Source organism: Macaca fascicularis, chromosome 8 (genome assembly GCF_037993035.2).
Source record: "Macaca fascicularis isolate 582-1 chromosome 8, T2T-MFA8v1.1".
Classification (NCBI taxonomy): domain Eukaryota; kingdom Metazoa; phylum Chordata; class Mammalia; order Primates; family Cercopithecidae; genus Macaca; species Macaca fascicularis.
Genome location: NC_088382.1, coordinates 90,801,731 through 90,822,763, shown reverse-complemented (window position 1 = coordinate 90,822,763; position 21,033 = coordinate 90,801,731). Strand labels below are relative to the sequence as shown.

Genomic DNA, 21,033 nt, shown 5'->3' with positions numbered 1-21,033 from the left:
CTAGATCTGCATGTTGTCCAGGTCACACTGTTCACGCTGCACCAAAGTCTCCTTCTAATAAGAAATTTTCAGAACTGAATCACAGCTTACCTTACCAAAAAGTATAAATGCTCTTTCCAAACAAATCACTTGTTTTATTTCAAATTCAGAAAACAGTTACTTGAATTAGTATCACTGTAGTAACACAGAGATTTACTTGGCATAACTAGGGAAAATCTGGAAAGAGCCAGTAAATTGATTTGTATTTGATTAGACACTTGGCTGTTTTTTTATTAAAATTTTTTGGGGTATGGGGAGATACGAACTTTTCTTTATTGAAATTTTTAATTTAATTGTTAATGTTTATAGTTGTGCCTCTACATTTCAGTTTGCTTTGTTCAGGAAGGAATATAAGAATATAAATCTCAGTGTTTGGCGTAAGTACACTAGCATTTTTGCAGTGAACTGAACACGTATCTTTCACAGTGTCTATCCATCTGCCTTTTTTTCTAACTTTCCTTCTCTTTGGCTATAGGCCAAGAAAGAAGAGAGAACTCTCACCACATTTCAAAGGGAATACATTGCCAGAATTTGGAATACTCTTCGGGACAAACATTTCCTCCAAGGTAAATATTACCATTGTACCAATGAAGGGACACACCATTGGGCTTTTCGAATGGCAGTGGCACAACACAAAGGTTTAATTGTTTAGTCTCATACAGACCTAGAGTGATATCTGAGAGAGAAAGAGAAAGAGAGACAGAGAAGAAAGCAGTGCTGTTGGGGTATCCTGCAGCCTCTTCTAAATGTGTTACCAGGAGAATGCCATCAGAATCTGGGAGCTCACTGAGCTGTATGGAAAATGTGTGGGAAATGAGGAGGAAAGAAGAGGCTGGCCTTTTTTCTTCGTGTTGCAGATACTCATGAACACAAAAGCCAGTGGGGTTTGATTATGAAAATAACATTTCATCCTTTATGAGCAAAAAAATGAGTAGTTTCCTTTAGAGGTTAAAATACAATATATGCTGCATTCATGTCACAAGAGGGGAAAGCCTAAATCAAAATATTTTACACCAGCTGAGACAAGTATGAAAGATTTTAAGGAACTCCATGTTCTTCTATGAAAATACCTGCTAAGTAAGCCTTTAGTAAGTCTTTCATTGGTTTGTGAGAAATGCTTCATGAAGTTCTTGTTTTGGAAATCATATCTTTACTGCCTCTTGTGGGGAGGGGTGTGGGGGTGTGTGTGTGTGTGTGTGTGTGTGTGTGTGTGAGAGAGAGAGAGAGAGAGAGAGAGAGAGAGAGAGAGAGAGAAACCAAAGAAGAATCTGTCAGCATGATACTGTATGTTTCAGAGGAGTAACTCTAGGCGGTTTCTTTGTGAATCATGAGCTTAGTGGGAATAAAGGCTTAACAGAAGCAGCCGAATTCATAGTCAGCTTTGGCATTCATGAATTAGCTGCCAATATTTTAGCACAAATTGCTGTGTCATTTCTATGAAGTTCCCCTGTCGCTGCTCAGTCTGTAGCTAAAAGCTGTCTGATTTTATCTGATGAAACGCCACCTAAAATTTTATCTGATGAAACACCTCCTTCCTTATAAAGATATTTGTGTACGTACACACACAGAAATGCAAAAACATATGATCCCCCTTAAAAGAAAATAAACTTGTCAACTTTCTCTGTTGAAAAGTTAATATGATATGGTTGACACTACCTAGCCCTTAGTGTTCTGGAAGGCAGTTTCCGACTGGCCAGGGGAGAGTCCTGTTTTCCTCCTCGGTCCTCACCCTGGTTATTCTCTTCTGAAGGGGCTGGGGTGAGGGAAATGTAGGCTGTACATTAGAGGAGAATTTTGTGATACTATTCATTCTCTGTTCTGACAGAGAGGACATTGTTTGTTCACTGTAATAAGCTTGGCAGGAATCTGTGCTGTGCGTACAGAATGGGAAAATAGCAGAGCAGTGGGAAATCTCAAAACTCCAAGCAGCAGATCAGCTTAGAAATTTTGCAAAAATCTATTTTAATAGCTTCTCATTACGGTCGATGTAAGTCGTAATTTGGGGAAACAGTTTTCCTCTCAGTGATAATTTTCTTCACATTGCATTATGCCTGCGTTACATGAAAAAAGTCTTTAAGATGCAGTGTGCCTATCCAAGTACTGTAGTAACAGGAATTAAAATCAGGGAAGTTTAGAAATACTTGATGAACACACTAGACCTGCTTTGATATTGCCCTTTGTACGTCAGCATTCACATTGGTCCAAATGAAAATTAGCCTATGTACGTCGTCTGGTGGTTCACAGAAGCAAGTGTATGCTGCCACAGACAAGACAAAAAAGACACATTTAAAGATGTGCATTGAGGTGAGAGGTGCACTGCTCGTTAGAGGGAGCCATGCCCCAAATGTTCAGAACTTTAAAGGCAACAACTGTAAAAGCAAAGGCTCAAAGCAGCGTGCAAACCCTGAACCGGAAGCTGAGCTGGCCATGACTGAGGCCTGGCGTTTCTGCTTCTTGAGGCTATGTGTTCCCACCTCTCCCTGAGCACATAGACTGCACAATGTGATGGGCCCTGATAGCCCCAGTTGTCTGGGACCCTCATGTGTGTGCATGTGTGCCAGGCTGCTGTGTTCACAGACAGTGTGTGAGCTAGAGAGTGGGAGAGCCTGCCCCACACCCAGCATCCCCAAGAGCAGCAGCGGGGGCCCCTCGTCCTTAGGCTTAAAGAGAAATTTATCATGACTGCCCAATCTTGGCCTACATTCTTTTTTTTTTTTTTTTTTTCATGTTGAGATGGAGTCTCGTTCTGTTCCCCAGGCTGGAGTGCAGTGGCACAATCTCGGTTCACTGGAAGCTCCGCCTCCTGGTTTCATGCCATTCTCCTGCTTCAGCCTCCCGAGTAGCTGGGACTACAGGCGCCCACCACCATGCCTGGCTAATTTTTTGTATTTTTAGTAGAGATGGGGTTTCACCATGTTAGCCAGGATGGTCTTGATCTCCTGACCTCGTGATCCTCCCGCCTTGGCCTCCCAAGGTGCTGGGATTACAGGCGTGAGCCACCATGCCCAGCCTCTTGGCCTATATTCTTAAGAACAGCTCCCTGTATATTTTTATAAAAACTACATAATATAAATTATGAGACTTCTAAAATTCTATCTGTGGTAGTGTTAATATACAGTAGAGCATTGGATTATTGCAAATCCCTTTTTATGTAGCCTGCATAAGGGTTAATCTTCTGTAACAAAAGCAGGTCCTTTACTCCTCCACTTGTGACGTGATTCACACATATTATCTTCTTTGTTGTTTTTAAGTTTCTCGGTCTTTTAAAATGTATTTGTTAGACAATCTTTTTGATGATGTATTTGTCTTTTTAAAAATGGATAGAAATTGGCCAGCTATGGTGGCTCATGCCTGAATTTCCAGCACTTTGGGAGGCCGAGGTGGGCAGATTGCTTGAGTCCAGGAGTTTGAGACCAGCCTGGGCAACATGGCAAAACCCTGTCTCTACAAAAATTAGCCAAGCATGATGGCACATGCCTGTAGTCCCAGCTACCTGGGAGGCTGAAGTGGGAGGATCTCTTGATCCTGGAAGGCAGAGTCTGCAGTGAGCTGAGGTCACACCACTGTGCTCCAGTCAGAGTGACAGAGCAAGACCCTGTCTCGAAAAAAAAAAAAAAAGTACAGAAATATATTTATATGATGATATTTTCAAGTACATCACAAAGATAGCAAGAACCAAGGCTTCAATAAACTCGCTTTATTGTTTCTATTTGGTACTTTTTTTGGGTCTATTTTTCAAGTAGTTTTTATTTTATTGTTTTTCACAGCTGAGTTAAGGATTACTGAGGGACGTGAGGTCGAGGCAGGGCCAGGTTCTCCTGCTCCCTCCAGGGGCTCCTCGGAGGCGCTGCCTGCAGCAGCAGGACTGGCAGGTCCCTGGAAGACACCTTCGTGTGCAGGGTAATTGCTGGCCCATCTGTGACTCTGCAGCCATGCCTCCTGTCCTGCCTGCTTCTTCCTTTCCTGCAGAATTTCCGATAACCACTGAGGCCAGATCTTTAGCACACACCGGTGACAGCTGGTTCTCCATAACCTGTGACCACAGTTCTCCAGAAAGCTGGGAGAGCCTGCAGGCAGCTAAGTCAGTGTGGGCACAGGCCTTTTGTGTGTTATCATCATGACGCAGGGGAGGATGCCCTAAAGCAAGGCATGCAAGGGCCTTGTTTCACCAATGCTATATGTCACCATCTAGTATGAAAGAAAACGTTTATCAGTTGACGGAAATTGGGGTAAACACTTAATGACACTATTTTATTTTTGGGTTTTTTTGTGTTGTTTTTCTGAGACAGAGCCTTGCTCTGTTGCCCAGGCTAGAGTACAACAGTGCTATCTGGGCTCACTGCAACCTCTGCTTCCCAGGTTCAAGTGATTCTCGTGCCTCAGCCTCCTGAATAGCTGGGATTAGAGGTGAATGATACTATTTTATTTAACAGACACTTATATTGTACCTAGAGTGAGGCAAGCACTGGTCTAAGCACTTTGCAAGTATTAAACTTTAATCTTCCCAATCACCCTATTACTATTACTAACATTCCTGTTTTACCAAAGAGGAAACTAAAGCTCAGAGAGGGTAAGTGACTTGCCAAAGAAGGGTAGAGACAGTACTAGCATCTACTCCAGGGTCTAGCATTAGGGCTGCATGCGTCAGAACACAGGTGTCTCCTGGACCATAGCAGAGCTTGCTTAACTGTCAGCCCCTTTGGGGTCTGTAAACACACACACTGCCCTCACAGAGGTACACACACCCTGTTGTGTTGTCGTTTTTGGAACTCTATCCCCATTGAGTGATGGCATTTGCTGCAGTGGAGGAAGAATCTGTCCTTCCTGTCATTCTAGAATTCAAAGTGGGTGCGGGCTAATGTTGCATGGTAAACAGGATTCCAGGTACCTCCTCCCGTGGCTGTCAGGGTGAACTGCATTCTGTGGCATGCCTGCAGAGGAACGCCCGAGCAGCAGGTGGAGAAAGGACCAGAGTACAGCCATGCCCCTGCTTTACAGCTTCTTCACTGGTGGGTCCCGGGCCCTTTGACATACCGTGGCCCTGGGCCCGGTGGTGTAGCACGACCTGCCAGTGTGGACAGCAGCCGCTCTCCAGGGTGGACATTTGACCATTCCTCGCTCCCTGCTGCCATGGGGATTTAGACAGTTGCTCCTGGAGGCCTTGTCTTAACCCGGAACTTCCCAAAGTGGAATGTGAGGAGTTGGATGGGTGCAGCTCTCTCTCATTTGGGTGCCCCCAAAAGAGAAAAGAAAAAAAGGTTTAGTCACGGTTGGATATGTTTGGGAGACATGGGTTCAGCGAAATTAAATTGATTTACTTATTGCAGGATTTCTCAGAATTTTCTTGTGACTCTCCAAAGCAACATGTAGAATGCAGAATTTCCTAAATTTTATATTGTCTCAGGTGGGTGAAAATGTCTGTCAACATCACTTGGGCAGTGTTGTTGTTAGGAGAGGTAAAAAAAAAAAAAAAAAAAAAAAATCCACTGTCACAGGAGGCAAACAGATATTGAGAGAAAAGCAATGAGCTACATTTGGGATCTCTAAATTCCAGTCCCTTTTTAAACTGATAGCTATGGGGACCTTAGAGCCTGAAATTTCTCATTTGTAAAATATGGAGGATATAACTGAATTATCCCTAAGCTTTTTTCATCCTTATAAGTTGGTGACTGTTTTGTTCCAGAAAAGTTTTAAGAATGAGATACAATACACAACATGTCAAATGAAAACTTGGTGAGGGTAAAATGAGGCACAGAGTATATAAGCTAGAAAAGATGGAAGAAGGAGGGAAGTTATTATGCAAAATACATTCTCTGAAATCCTGCATGGTTAATATGATAGAACCAAATTTTGTTCTATGCTTTCTAAGGAACAGTTTGAAAAGGGAACTCTGACCATGACTTTGTAATTAACAGAGTCCTAAGCTAAAAACATTTTCCTAAAAGAAACAACTGTTCCCAGTTGGAACAAATTTTTCCCATGGCTTTTAACTCTGTGGTATGGCTCTTTGGTCTTTTCGGTAGAAATTTCAGCCCTGTGGCAGGATGGCACCAAGATTTGGAACCTCAGTAGGTACGCTTCATAGGTACCTGTGGATACATACATTTAATATACATCATCCTCATTTGCAGAACCATTACATGTTGTAGCCCAGCCCAACTTGCATATATGTGGAGGTGTTTGGGTCTTGACTCTGGACTCCGGAGTATTCTCTAGATCCTGGAGGGGCCATGTGCCAGAAGCCCAGGGGTGTCAGCTGCTCTCCAGATGGCCTCCTTTGTGCATCCTCACATCAGTCCTGTGTGTACCCTTCTCCTTCCCGCATCTCCAACTTAGCATTGGCTGAGCCTGAATCGGGGTTTCCCAACAGCCTTTTCACAAAATCACTGCGATGCAAAGCTGTCCCAGGGATGTTAGGCTGTTCAGGGTGGTAAAGGTTCAAACCTAGGTTCTATTTTGAAAGTAATTATTAATAAATAAAATGATTACTTAAATATGTTGAAGAAAATAATACTGCTTCAGGACCTCTTAACGAATGTGAAGCTATTAGTGCCAGTCAGATGAGTGAACATGATTATGACTCACATAAACACTGCAAGCCCCCATGGAGGCTTTCGTTCGTTTTTATAATTAGTCATTTACTGTTACTTTATACATAGAATGGATAACTGATTACAGACAGTAAGCAGAAGAAGCAACTGATGTTGTGACGATTATCATCTGCAGTCATCTGGTCAAAATTCTGACAGACTTTTCATAGTGTAGATGATGTTTTATTTCCTAAACTGGATGTTTATTTCCTAAATATGTGTGTTTATTGCATTATTCTTTTAATCTTAAATATCTTAATGTATTTGCAGAATTTTATATTAGTCTATTAGGACATTTATGTGGTATAAAATTGAATGTTGAAAAACGAAAAAGTAATGATAATCACATATAATTTGGCTTTTATTTATTAGAAATAGATATCACTCATACCCTCTCTCTTTCCCTCTCTCTCCCTTTTTCTCTCTCTCTCTTCTCTCTCTCTCCTTACATTGTTCCTGATAAGCTGACAACAGAGTCAATTGAAAAACTATATATATATACACACACACACACACACACACACTCACTGCAAAGAAATGCATACAAACAGCAGCCTAAAGCTTTTTTATCTTGTCTCATTTTATAATTAAACACAAAAATTACTGTAGGTTGATTATTTTTGTCCAAAATGCAAGATTACCAAATATTCATGAATGAAAACTTTTATCTGTTTATCTATCATGACATATTAATTGTAGCTTGAAATTTATATAATTGGTCACAAAACCAAGTATATGCCCGTCTGTCATTGCAAAAATTTGTCTACAAGTCATGCATTTCATTACATGATGAATTTAAAGTAGACTAAATAGCATATCACTATTAAATAAGGAAAACGTCAAACTAGAATTAGTAAAATTTGTATTTAAATGAACTAGTTAATGTAACCTTTAATTAATAATTAACTTAAAATCAAGTAATTTTACTTAAGTCACTTCTTACGTGCCATAAATGTTTAAAATAATTAAAATATCTTCTATGGAGGTTTGCAAAAATTTATGCAAGTCAAAAAACATGAAGCCTTTAAAGAAGCCAGGAAAAGATATTAAAATAATTATTTGTATTCAATTTAAAGAGAACCTTGCTGTTCTTAAGTAGATTACTGGTAATTGGATAATATGAGGTCTGGTCAGTTGCAGAAGGGAGATTAAAGCCCAATGGGATAGTCAGCTGATTTGAAGAAAATGTTATAAAGCAGCTCTTACTGTGCCTTGCCTTGTCCACATCATAGAAAAGTCTCCTACAATTTCCTGTCCCAGCTCTCAGTGAAAATCAGGGATCACCTCTTCAAATGAATACTAATCTTAAATATGCCATACAAATCCCTATACTGTTGTTTATGTTCTTTTTTATTGAAGATATACATAGATATTGAAACTATTTTGAAATACCAGTTATAAATTAGTAAAATTTTCCCAGTAATATGTGGGCATTACTGTGAAATGAAATACCTTTAACCTTTAATTTATTGATTTATGGGCACTACTGTGCCCATAGATTATTTAGAAAAAATATAGTAAGTAAATTTTACATCTACTATTACATCCAAATGTGGCTAGCAATTCAGAATAATTTAGATAAGCATCATTGTTTTCCAGCAATATTGGCGTTGTTTGGCTGTTCCAATTGTTCATTTTAAAACCCAACTGTTATCAGACTAACTATGATTTAACAAAACTTTGGTAAATGTCTAAAGAAGTCTTGCAATAAATATGATCTAAGGAAAAAGAAATATACAGAAATGAAATGACTTTTACATTTAATTAATTGAAGTAATTTGCAACATTTTTCTGAATTGCAGTTAGCTTTCATTTTCAGACTTTGGAAGAACAAGTCATTTGTACCAGGAAGTACATGGTAAAGAACTATGTTTGGCAACTTAGAGAACATTTTTAGCATTTGAATCTCCCTATTTATAGTACAGCATCAGGCATAGTAAAATGTTTGGCATTTCTATAAGGGATGCAAATGCCTTAACATTCACTGTTGTGATCTAACAATTCATTTCAGAGTAAGATGAATCAGTCTTGTTTGGAAAATGTTTTACACAAATACTGGCAAGGAAACTATCACTGCATTTCTGTGGATTTTAAAAATGCAGACTCTTCTAAAGTAAATGGTGACAAATTGCACAATGTTTTTTTATTACCATGCTTCTATGTGAACTGACTTTTATTACTTTAAATTCTCACACTACTCTACTGCATTCCTTGCTTTTTAGATTTTGTTAATCCATGCTGGAATCAGAAACTGTTTCCAGGTCCTTCTAAATGTCAAATTCTTTTTAACCTAACCTTCCTTTAATCCACAATGTTTTCATCATAATTGAAACCACAGATTACTCCATTAACATATGCCCTTTTCTTTTACATTAGAGAATGTGAGAATTGTAATTTGTAGGATTTTGCCCTTAATTTGCTACATAGAAGATAAATACTCATATTCTCTCTCTCTGCCTCTCACACACACACAAACACATAGACACACACACACAAACACATAGGCACACACACACACACATACACATACACATATACTTGAAGTAATGAAAAATGAGCAGACTAAATGTAATGCAGCATCCTAGATGGGATCCTGGAACCAAAAATAAAAGGACATTAGGTACAAACTAGAGAAATCCAAATAATAATAATATACCAATATTGGTCCATTAATTGAAACACATGTACCATGCTAATGTAAGATGTTAATAATAGACTAGAAAAAATACAGCAAATGCATTTATAACTAATGTATTAAATAACCATGGTTGACTTCAGCCTGTTTTGTGATAAGAATTGAAGTATAAAAAGCGATAATGATATCCCCTATTGTCAATGTCTTCTACTGAATATAGCCATCTATAGCAGAGGCTGGCAAAATCCAAGTATTTGGCAAAAGCTGGGGACCAAATCCAGCCCTGCCACCTGTTTCTGCAGGGTTTGAACACACTTCCGCTGTTATCTTCCAGATGCCCCTAGCGGGGCGAGAGGATGCAGGCTCAGATGTCCTGGGCTCCATTCCCAGCCATTTGGTGGTGTGGGTATTGTTTGACTTGTTTAACCTTTCTGGATGTTGTTTTTCGTATCTGTGAAGTCAGAGGGTCGAACCAGATTTTTCAGAACCAGTGGCTTAGAGAATTCTGACTCTGAATGTGTGTTGGAAGTCCATTTGTGATTACAGCATAGAGTTTATTGAGGATGAAATTTTGGCATTAAAGCAATTTGCATGCATTATATGTGCACTATATAGTTTATAACATAACATTGCCCATCATTTTTCAGCACTTTTGAGCTCTACCAAAAAGGAATTAAATAATCACAAAAAGGAACACTATTGCCATGTGTATTAGTCTGTTCTCATGCTGCTAATAAAGACATACACAAGATTGGGTAACTTACAAAGGAAAGGGGTTTAATGTAATCACAGTTCCACATGGCTGGGGAGGCCTCACAATCATGGTAGAAGGCAAAGAAGAAGCAAAGGCACATCTTACATGGCAGCAGGCAAGAGAGAGCTTGTGCAGGAGAACTCCCGTTTATAAAACCATCAGATCTCATGAGACCCATTCACCATTATAAGAACAACATAGGAAAGACTGCCCCCATGATTCAATCTCCTCCTAGCAGCTCCCTTCCACAACATGTAGGAATCATGGGAGCTACAGTTTAAGACAAGATTTGGGTGGAGACACAGCCAAACCATATCATTCCACCCCTTGCCCCTCCCAAATCTCATGTCCTCACATTTCAAAACCAGTCATGCCTTCCTAACAATTCCAAGTCTTAACTCATTTCAGCATCACTTCAGAAGTCCACAGTCCAAAGTCTCATCTGAGACAAGACAAATCCCTTCCATCTATGAGCCTATAGAATCAAAAGCAAGTTAGTTATTTCCCAGATATAATGGGTGTACAGGCATTGGGTAAATACATCCATTCCAGATGGGAGAAATTAGCCAAAGCAAAGGGGTTACAGAGCCCATGCAGGTCCAAACTTCAATAGGGCAGTCATTAAACCTTAAAATGACCTTTGACTCCATGTCTCACATCCAGAGCATGCTGATGTAAGAGGTGGTCTCCCATGGCCTTGGGCAGCTCCACCCCTGTGGCTCTTCAGGGTACAGCCCCACTCCTGGCTGCTTTCACAGGCTGGTGTTGAGTGTCTGTGACTTTTCCAGGTGCACAGGGCAAGCTGTCAGTGGATCTACCATTCTAGGGTCTGGAGGATAGTGGCCCTCTTCTCATAGCTGTACTAGGCAGTGCCACAGTGGGGACTCTGTGTGGGGGCTCCAACTCCATATTTCCTTTCCACACTGCTCTAGCAGAGGTTCTCCATCAGCACCCCACCCCTGCAGCAAACTTCTGCCTAGACATCCAGGCATTTCCATACCTCCTCTGAAATCTAGGTGTAGATTTCCAAACCTCAATTTTTGACTTTTGTGCCCTCATAGGCCCAACACCATGTGTAAGCCATCAATGCTTGGGGCTTGCACTCTCTGAAGCAAGGGCCTGAGCTGTATGTTAGCCCCTTTTAGCCATGGCTGGAGCTGAAGCAGATGGGATGCAGGGCACCATGTCCCAAGGCTGCACAGAACAGGGGAGCCCTGGGCCTGGCCCAGTAAACCATTTTATCCTTCTAGGCCTCCAGGCCTGTGATGGGAGGGGCTGCTGTGGAGGTCTCTGACATGCCCTGGAGACATTTTCCCCATTGTCTTGGTGATTAACATTTGGTTCCTCATTACTTAGGCAAATTTCTGCAGCTGGCTTGAATTTCACCCCAGAAAATGGGTTTTTCTTTTTAATTGCATCATCAGGCTGCAAATTTTCCAAACTTTTATTCTCTGCTTCCTCTTGAATGCTTTGCTGCTTAGAAATTTCTTCAACCAGATATCCTAAATCATCTGCCTCAAATTCAAAGTTCCACAGACCTCTAGGGCAAGGGCACAATGCTGCCAGTCTCTTTGCATAGCAAGAGTGATCTTTACTCCAATTCCCAACAAGTTTGCCATTTCCATCTGAGACCACCTCAGCAGAGACTTTATTGTCCATATCACTATCAGCATTTGGATCAAAGTTGTTCAACAAGTGTCTAGGAAGTTACAAACTTTCCCACATTTTCTTATCTTCTTCTGAGCCCTCCAAACTATTCCAGCCTCTCTGCCTGTTACCCAATTCCAAAGTCACTTCCATATTTCCAGGTATCTTTATACCAGCACCCCACTCCTGGTCCCAATTTACTGTATTAGTCTGTTCTCACACTGCTAATAAAGACATACACAAGACTGAGTAATTTCTCAAGGAAAGAGGTTTAATGGAATCACAGTTACACGTGGCTTGGGAGGCCTCACAATCATGGTGGAAGGCAAAGAAGAAGCAAAGGCACATCTTACATGGCAGCAGGCAAGAGAGCATGTGCAGGGCAACTCCCATTTATAAAAACATCAGATCTCATGAGACCCATTCGCCATCATAAGAACAGCACAGGAAAGACCTGCCCCCATGATTCAATCACCTCCCACTGGGTCCCTCCCACAACGCATGGGAATCATGGGAGCTACAATTCAAGATGAGATTTAGGTGGGGACACAGCCAAACCATATTGCCATGTGAGTCACTTACGTACTAGGAAGGCAAAACCAGATTTTTTGAAATACCCATGTTGAATCTGAGCTCAAAATCATATTAAAATATTAAATTGTACCTTAATTTGTGATAAAGTATTATTATCCAAATGATAATGTACACTTTGAGAAAGAAAGATTTTAGGCGAACATACTTTTGGATTGTACACTTAAATGCAATTTAGCTTGAATTTGTTATTCAGTATAGTCAATAATGTTATATGGTATTTAATTTAGGCCAATAAAGTGTTGAATACCTAATTATGTTAAGGCCTTTAAGACAGTTAAGACCTTGCCAAATGTTCATATGATGCTTGTTGAGTTAATTATCAGGCAGTTATTTATCTGATCATTGTTTCTTAATTTCTATTGAGCCAGTCATTGTCCATTATAAGAAATTATTTTCCAGCTGTAGTATTTCAGTGCTGGGTTTCGATTATAGACATTAAAAAAGGTTTATTTAGGACTACCTTTAAAGTTAAATCTGATAATAATTATTTGACTGGTAGAGGCACTCTAGGAAAAGGTTGAGTAGTGGTGGCTCTCCACTTTGGCTACTCAGTAAAATTACCCAAGGAGCTGTTTAAATTCCCATGTGCAAGTGCACCCTCAAACTAATTAAGTCAGTCTCTGGAGGCATTTTTTTTTAAGCTCCCAAGGTTCTTCAAATATGCAGCCAAAGTTGAGAAGTAGTAAGGAAAGCTTCCTGGGGAGGTCTTTCTGTAGCAGAGTGCTCCTGCTGTTTGTAATTGGGTAGCTTGAGTAGCTGTGAAGTTATTTAAAGAAGCTTATTTTCAAAGAGAAAGAAACTTGCCAATATCTGGAGAGGGGCAGAAAGTATGTATTGCTTGCCCTAAGTCTCCATCCTACAAATACCAGGAGAGTTTGTCCTGATTTTGAAAGGATTTAGGAAGTAACATCCTGCTTGTGTCAATGCATGGTGTTTGCTTTGACTTTTGTTTGGCATCTTATTTCAACTACAAGATCAATGGGAGCTAACATTTATTGAGCACACCTGCTAAGTATCAGGCACTGTACTATAAACATCACTGTCTCACAGCCAGGAAAGATAGAATTATTCACTTTGAAATAAAAAGAGTTCTGTTTTGTTAGAGGAATCTTATCTCTGTGTAATTGAATGAATATTTAGTCATTTATTTATTCATCTGGTGACATTTGTTGAATACATATGCTATTCCAAAAATAAGTTTAAACATGCCCAAAGAATACAAAGGATCTGTATTCATTATCTGTTGTTTCATAACAACCTTAGTGGCTTTAGATGAAAATGTATTTAGCTCTTGATTCTGTGATTGATAGTTTAGATTGGGCTCAGCTGGGCAATCCTCTCGTCTTGGCTAGGTTCGCTCATGCAACAGCGGTCAGCTGTAGTTTGGCTTTGCTGATCTTGGCAGGGCTCTCTCACGTGTCTGGGAGCTTTAGCTGAGACAAGCTGGCTGACCAAGCTCTGGTCCTTTGGCCTCTCAGCCATCACCAGGGTCAACCCAGATTTGTTGGAATATGGAGTTAGGGTTTCCTAGAGAATGCCTAAAGTATCCAAGGCACCTTAGGCCTGGTGTGAGAACGGCACACCATCACTTCTGCCACATTTCCTGGCCAAAGCAAGTCACAAGCCCAGTCTAGACACAAGGCGTGGGGAAAGAGATTTCATTTCTTGATGGAAGGTACTAAAACGTCACATTTTAAAGGGCAAGGAGAAAGGAAAGAGTGAGCAATTATGGTCCATTTTTTGCAGTCAACCACAGGTAGAAAACTTTAATTCTATCTTGGGACATTAGAGGATGTTCCTAAGAAATGGTTACATTTGAGCGAGTTTCAAGGGTAGAAAATACATTTCAGGTGGAGGCAATAGTGTAAGGAGAACCGTCAGATTGTACTTTCATTAGTGAAAAACAAAATGGAGACAGTAAGTTCCCTAAACGTAGAAAATATGTCTAGCCAACAACTGAGCATGTGGAGGGCACTCAGTATGTACTTTCTCATTTACATCAAACGGCAGTGAAGTGACTAAGAGTGTAGGCCCTTAAAGCTGGTATAATAACCTGATAGCCTTACCATTTACCAGCTAGTAGACCTTGAACAAATTACTGTGCCTCTTTAATACAATGAGGAAAATAATACCTCCTATAGCATTTGCTGCATAACAAACCACCCCATGACTTAACAGCTTAAAAACAACAGCCATTTACTCAGCTCCTTATTCTACAGTTTTATGGTTTGGGCCATCTTAGGTTGGAGGTTCTTCTGGTCTCAGCTGGGCTCATGCCTGTGTCTTTGGTCAGCTTGCAGTCAGCTAGGCGTCTCTGCTTCTGGGGATTGGCTGGCTACTGGGGGAACAATAAGGACAACTGGACAACCACATTCTCTCGTCATCCAGCAGGCTAGTGTGAGCTTATTCACATAGACGATCAGCAGGGTTCTAGAGTGAGAGGAGTAGAATCATTCAAAGCATGTGGGCTGGGTTCAGCATTGACACACCATTGCTTCCACTGAGCTCCATGAGCTAAAGGGAGTGACAAATCAGCCCACCATTAAGAGTAGAGAAATAGACAGCATTTCTTGCTGGAAGGAGCTACAAAGTTACGTTGCAAGAAGTGAGGATACAGGGAGGGGAAGACTTGTGACCATCTAGGGAATCTTCTATACCTACCTATAGCTCACAACAACCCTAAGAAGAAAAAGTTAAATATAACTTGATTTTTCTAGGTGAGGCTCCAACCTAAAAAGTACTAGGCTAATCATAGATGTTCAATACATGGAAAGTATTAACTTTTTCCTGTAAAAATTAGAAATAAGATTTTAAGTCAAATTCTTCAATTGCTTACTTTTATAGAATATCAGATGAACCTCCAAGTGCTTCTTACAAAGGTGAAGTGTTATACATTCTTTCCCTGTTGCAGAAACATAATGTAAGTGAGGAAAGCTTACTGCCTCTAAGTGCATGTGTATCTTGGCCTGACAGAGGCTGGCAGCTGCACTGTGTAAAATATGCTTACTCAACATAAAGGGTCAACTCAGGAAAAGAACCAGAGACAGTCAAGTATAATATTTCAGCTCCCAAAATATTTAAGGCCTTTTATCATGGGTAAGAACTCATTTCAAAAGCTATACAAAGAACAAAAACCTTAATAGATTGTTATTGATTTCTTTTTACTGTTATGAGTATTTTCATAAAACCAGCTAAGCCTCATATAGCTCTAGATTGATCCATACATTGCTTTTGGATCCCATAAATTGCATTCAATGGAGATTTATTTATCTGGCAGCTAAAATACCTCTAATCAGTGATGTGAACTGGATCAAAAAATACCTACCCTCTTTGAAATAAATAGAACATCAAAGGGTATTCAAGAATGTGTAGTGTAGAAATATGACAAATGTGCATTGAGGGTAGTGCCAGCTTTTTTATAATTATGGAACTTCTAAGCTCCTTATCAGATGGTTCTTGGGCTCCGCCTCCTGACTTCAGCCTGCTTTACCCAACCCATCACCTCCAGAAGCTCCAAAGCCCACAAAAGGGCCGTCTATCCACCCGATTGTACATCATTCCCAAACACTGAATGTCCATTGTACTGCTGTTCCTCTTATGATTTTAGAAAGTCTTAGTGGTAAGGTGATTAAGAACTGTGGCTCTGATCCTCATGTCTCTCACTTTCTTCCTCTCTGAGTGACAGGGGAAGCTTCTGAAGCTACAAGCCTCATTCCTTATTTCCTTAATAATGATTGTACAAGACATGTTTACGTGGCCATTCCATCACATTTAGAGTCATTTGCTGTTAACAACAACAGAAATATTGAATCCCCAACAATTTATGTCATCAGAAAAGAAAAATGAATATAAATTAATTAACATTTTCAAGACAGCCCAGCACAGGTTTGCTGATGGTCTTGCTTTGGCTTTCAAAGCCTGCTAGTCCCCGTCTTGCTCTACGGCACTGGAGTATGGGTCACTTTCTGGAAAGACTTCAGTGCCTATGCTACAAAGAGTAAATAGTTCGTTCTGAACTCTCATTTGTTTTTAAAGTAATGTTTTATGGGCCATGTAATGAAGTACCTAACATAGTGCCAAGCACATAGTCATAAGTATTCGTAGACCTGATATGTCTGTCTTTGCATGCCTGAGAATGATTTCCGGTTTATAAAATTTGTGTTGGCAAGGAAAGCAGTTTTTGTTGCTACTGATAAACCATCTGGGGCTTGATATTCTAAATTTGATGACTCTACTTACACATAATATCTTTTAGGGGGATTCCACATTTTTTATGTTTGTTTGCCAAACTAGAAGTTACGTACAAAGTTGTAAGCCTAAAATCTGAGAATTTTACCCTGGCAAACCCTACAAATATTTTGAATTACTGCAATGATTTTTTAGTAAATAAAATGTCAATGCAAATATGTAGGACTAGATTTCAGAGATCCCTGAACATTCTATGGTTTTTAATACTGGCACTGTAGAGAATTTATATTATATTGAACATTTTATATTGAGCATATGTCTTGAGGCCGGGTGCAGTGACTCATGCCTGTAATCCCAGAACTTTGAGAGGCCGAGGCGGGTGAATCACTTGAGGTCAGGAGTTCGAGACCAGCCTGGCTAACATGATGAAACCCTATCTCTACAAAAAATACAAAAATTAGCCAGGCGTGGTGGCGGGCACCTGTAATCCCAGCTACTCCAGAGGCTGAGGCAGGAGAATCTCTTGAGCCCGGGCGGCAGAGGCTGCAGTGAGCCGAGATCCTGCAACTGCACTCCAGCCTAGGTGACAAAGCAAGACTCTGTCTCAAAAACAAAGGACAGGGGGAGCTTGATGTTGAATTGGATGTGGGAGGAAACTGAGAGGGTGGCAAACAGGGAGGACCTAGGATTTGACCTTGGCCAACTAGCTGAAGGTGGCACCATTTCCAGAGAGAGGGGCCCTGGAGGATGACTCCATAGGCAGAGGACAATGGAGAGTCCAGCCTTGCGCACACTGAGGCAGAGGGCCTGGGGACACCCAGGTAGAGAAGCCCAGGTGCAGCTGGATGTGGGATGGCAGCTCAGAAAAGAGGCTTGGGCCAAAGATACAGATCTGGGATCATGGCAACCTGATGGGAAATGAAGGCATGGTTGTGGATGACGTGTCTAGGAAGATAATATGCTGCAAAATCAGGAAAAGAACCCAAGGCCACACCTTAAACCACTGTGGTATTTCACAGCTAGGGAGAGGAGCCAATCTCCTTGGGTGTTTTCTCAAATGTGTGGTTACCATAATTTGTCATCATCCTTTGACCCATACCTCTGCCTTTTAAATTGGCATATGGATGATAATGATTCTGGATAGTTATACGGTGTCTGAAATTTGGTCTGATATTTTCTCACAGAAACCTACACACAAACTACTGTCTTGTGGATGTGAGTTGACTGACATGGGTAGGCAACATTCTTGCTCGCTATTTGATGATTTAAGTGATAGAAGTGAAAAAAAATTTTTTTAAGTTCTGGTAGGTAGACTTAGAGGCTTGATCAATGCAAGTTTGCATTATCGTTAGACTTTCTAGCTAGTGCCCAGGGTTTCCTGTTGCGTCACACAACACAATGTCTAGTAGTGCCTCTTTTCCTGACATTAAAATTCATCACTGGATTCAGAAGAACCTGCTTATTTTAAAAACTAAATGTATATATAATATATTCAAATGGACAGCTGGTATCTGATTATTTCTCTGTTTTAGTTACAGCTGTGTTAAATTCAATTATAAATTATAAATCATAATAGCAGAATCGGCTTGCTTTGAATGCAGGAAGATGCAGATTCTTCTTTAAGTACGTTTTTGAATAAAATAAGATTTTGTTAAACCAGCCAGGGAAGCAGCAAAAGGAATTAATATTTATTGGGTGCCTAGTCTGGGCAAGGGCACTGAACGATGATGCATGTTGCACAAGATACAAATGTAGCTGATTTTGGTAGGGGTGTCAAATATACTTTTCTATGCTGAATGGCAATCTGAAATACTGAAGATACTGAATGGAGCTGACATGCAAACATAGGCACATGTTTGGAAGGCTGGCAGAGTGTGTTATCAATATGGCTTAAAGCGCTAGTCTAGACCAAACAGAAGTGCCTCAAAATAGTGGTAGTGCCCAACTGTCATTCCATATGTCAGCAGGATTTGTCCTGAAGATATTGCAGCTGACTTCTTGGCCAGTACTGTCAGTATCATGTGGTAATAATGGAAGGATAAGATTACTAACAAAAGATCCCAGGCTGTAATGAGTCCACTAACTTAAATGGATTCTTTCTGCAATATACCTCCCATCTCAAGCTGACATGTATGGAAATGAACAATTGCAAGAGACCCAAAAACTTTGCCATGGCAGACTGAGGACCCTATGCCAAATAAACATGGTGTTACTCCCAATAAAGTGATCTAAAGAAACCTCAACAGATGATTGGAAGTACAGTTTCAGACATTAATGTCTAGCTGCCTTCTGCTGGAAATTGAAAGGAACAACTAAGATCGCAAAATGTGCAAATGGAGAAGCCCTCTCTACCAGAAGCTTAGAGCCAGCCAGAGGTCAGCAAGGCACAGGCTGCAAAACGCCTTCTCTGCAAAAGTAGCTGGCACTGTGAATCTAATTAAAATCCCAACATGTGCATATTGCATGAGGGACTATAGCTTAAAATAAAATTGCAACTGTACACATTCATTATCTATTAACCATCAGTAGTTACAACCTGAAAGAATACAGGATTATTTTTGGTACTATTCTTAGTAAGACTGCAAAGATATGCATTTATTCACTCCATCAATATTTACCAAGCACCTGCTCTGCTGTTAGTGCATGTGTTAGTCTGTTTTAATGCTGCTGATAAAGACATATCTGAGACTGGTCATTTATAAAGAAAAAGAAGTTTAATGGACCCACAGTTCCATGTGACTGGAGAGTCCTCAAACGATCATGGAGGAAGGTGAAAGGTATGTCTTACATGGTGGCAGGCAAGAGAAAATGAGAACCAACAAAAGGAGTTTCCCCTTATAAAACCATCAGATCTTGTGAGACTTACTCACTACCATGAGAACAGTATGGGGGAAACCACTCCCATTATTCAGTTATCTCCCCATCAGGTCTCTCCATAACATGTGGCAATAATGGGAGCTACAATTCAAGATGACATTTGGGTGGGGACACAGCCAAACCGTATCAGTGCCTTAGTTATAGCTGCAAAGACAAACATGGAGTTTGTGCTCATGAAGGTTCTATTCTAGAGGTTGTGCATACAACAATAAACACAAAGGCCAATAAATAATATGCTTTCAGATAAGGATAACAGGAAAAGACAGCAGGGTAATGAGATGAAGTCTGAGTATAGTGGAGTGGACGGGAGAGTTTTAGAATGGTTGGTCATCGAATGTTTTTCTAAGAACATGATCTTTAAGCAAGACTGAAAAAATAAGGAGGAACCAGCTGTATGGTGACCTGAAGGATGTTCATTCCAGAAAACAAACAGCTAGTATAAAAGCTCCAGGTGAGGGGAAGCTTGACATGGTCAAGGGCTAGAAAGAAAAAGCACATGAGAAGTCATGGTCAAGAAGACCAAGGAACCAGCTGAGGCTGGAGTGGTTGGGTCCACCTGCCCCATGAGGACCCTTCAATGAATGTTGGTCAAACTGAGCTGAACAAAGTGTACTGTGTCCATTTAAACAATGAAGGTCAATAGAAAAGCTAAAATGGCCTAAATCATAAAGAAAAGTTATTGTCATAATAATGTATTGATTTATTGTACATTCTTTCCCTCTAAGAATTATGGATCATTTTGTAAGTGGATAGAGAAATGTATTTTAGATCAGCTTTGACATACAGCTTAAAAATAGTGGCATATTACCCTCAAACAAGTAACAGGCCAAGAGATTTTATATATTTCTTGTTGAAACTTTTATATTTGAAAATACTTTAAAATAATGCTATTTTAATTTCTATAATAAATTACAATAGCTGTATAACTTTTGAGGGATGCAGAGAAAACTACATAGAAATAATATAGCAAACAAGCAAAAAAATGTGGCTCAAAATTCATATCTTCTAAATCTGAGTCTTTATGTTGTGTGAGCTCGGATACCACCTTCTGGAATAGATTCAAAACATGATCTGTTTTGGCCTGGGCTTTAAGGATATACATGTGAGAAACTTTGGTTTATGTGAATCGCAGTGTAGACTCATGTGGGAAGAGGAACAATGAGCTGTATCTGTTTTATCTTGCCACATCCTGATTATGACATGTTCCAATACTACAAGAGAAATAAGATGAAATAGCATCTGCTAGTTAAGAGTTTAGAAATATGAATGAATAGTCTAGCTCAGTGATTCTCAGTCCCAACCATATATTCAGATGCCCTGGGGACACATTCACAAATATCAATATCCAGGCCCCATCCCTGATCTATTAAGCCAACTTGGAGAGTTCGGCCTGGGCATTAGTGTATTGTGAAAAGTTTGGGCTGGGCACAGTGGCTCACGCCTGTGATCCCAGCACTTTCAGAGGCCAAGGTAGGAGGATCACTTGAGGCCAGGAGTTCAAGTCCAGCCTGGACAGCATAGCTAAATTCCATCTCAACAATACATAAATAAAAATTAGCCAGATGTGGTGGTACATGCCTGTAGTCCTAGCTACTTAAGAGGCCTAGGTGGGAGGATCTCTTGAGCCCAGGAGTTAAGGTTACAGTGAGCTATGATCACACGACTGTACTCCAGCAAGGGCGACAGAGGCCTCGTCTTAAAAAAGAAAT

The 21,033-nt window shown here is 40.3% G+C and overlaps 1 protein-coding gene across 7 annotated transcripts in view; it reads left to right on the top strand.

Moving 5' to 3' along the window:
* PAG1 (phosphoprotein membrane anchor with glycosphingolipid microdomains 1) overlaps positions 1–21,033 on the top strand; it is a 140,421-nt gene that overhangs the window by 77,431 nt on the left and 41,957 nt on the right. For 6 of the 7 annotated variants that reach the window (XM_005563616.4, XM_073999051.1, XM_045398436.3 and 3 more), the window contains one exon: positions 515–605. The exons of the other annotated variant lie outside the window; for it this stretch is intronic. The gene's annotated coding sequence lies outside the window, so the exon portion shown is untranslated. The remainder of the gene's footprint in view (positions 1–514; positions 606–21,033) is intronic. 7 annotated transcript variants of the gene reach the window in all.